Below are 420 nucleotides of genomic sequence, written 5' to 3'. Positions count from 1 at the left end.
GATCATTTGCTGATCTTGGCACTATAGACTCTGAGCCATTTAAAGTTGCAATTGGGAAGAAAAAAAAGACATTTCAGGCTTGTTTACACTGCCAGTTGAAGAAGCTGCAGGGCAAAGACCTTAAATTCATCTGCAGATCTTACTTCCCCCCAGAAATCTCTAGCCAAGCTGCTGCTCTTGCTCTGAGAAGCTATCTGGTCCCCGAGTTTGCATTGGGTTCTGCAGAAAAATGATCTCTGCTGTTTCCTGGTGGCTGGTCATGAAGCCAGGTTTGTGTCTTCCCAGATAATTTTCTGCCACCTTTGGTATTATTGGCTTCAGTTACAAAGCTAAAGACATTGGGCTTCCAACCCTATATGAAATTTAAAGTGTACACAGGAGAAAATGCTCCGTCAACATGGCTGTCCAGTTACTCTCCCT

The sequence above is a fragment of the Myotis brandtii genome, unplaced genomic scaffold (genome assembly GCF_000412655.1).
Source record: "Myotis brandtii unplaced genomic scaffold, ASM41265v1 scaffold212, whole genome shotgun sequence".
Classification (NCBI taxonomy): Eukaryota; Metazoa; Chordata; class Mammalia; order Chiroptera; family Vespertilionidae; genus Myotis; species Myotis brandtii.
Note: the sequence above shows the minus strand (reverse complement) of the source record.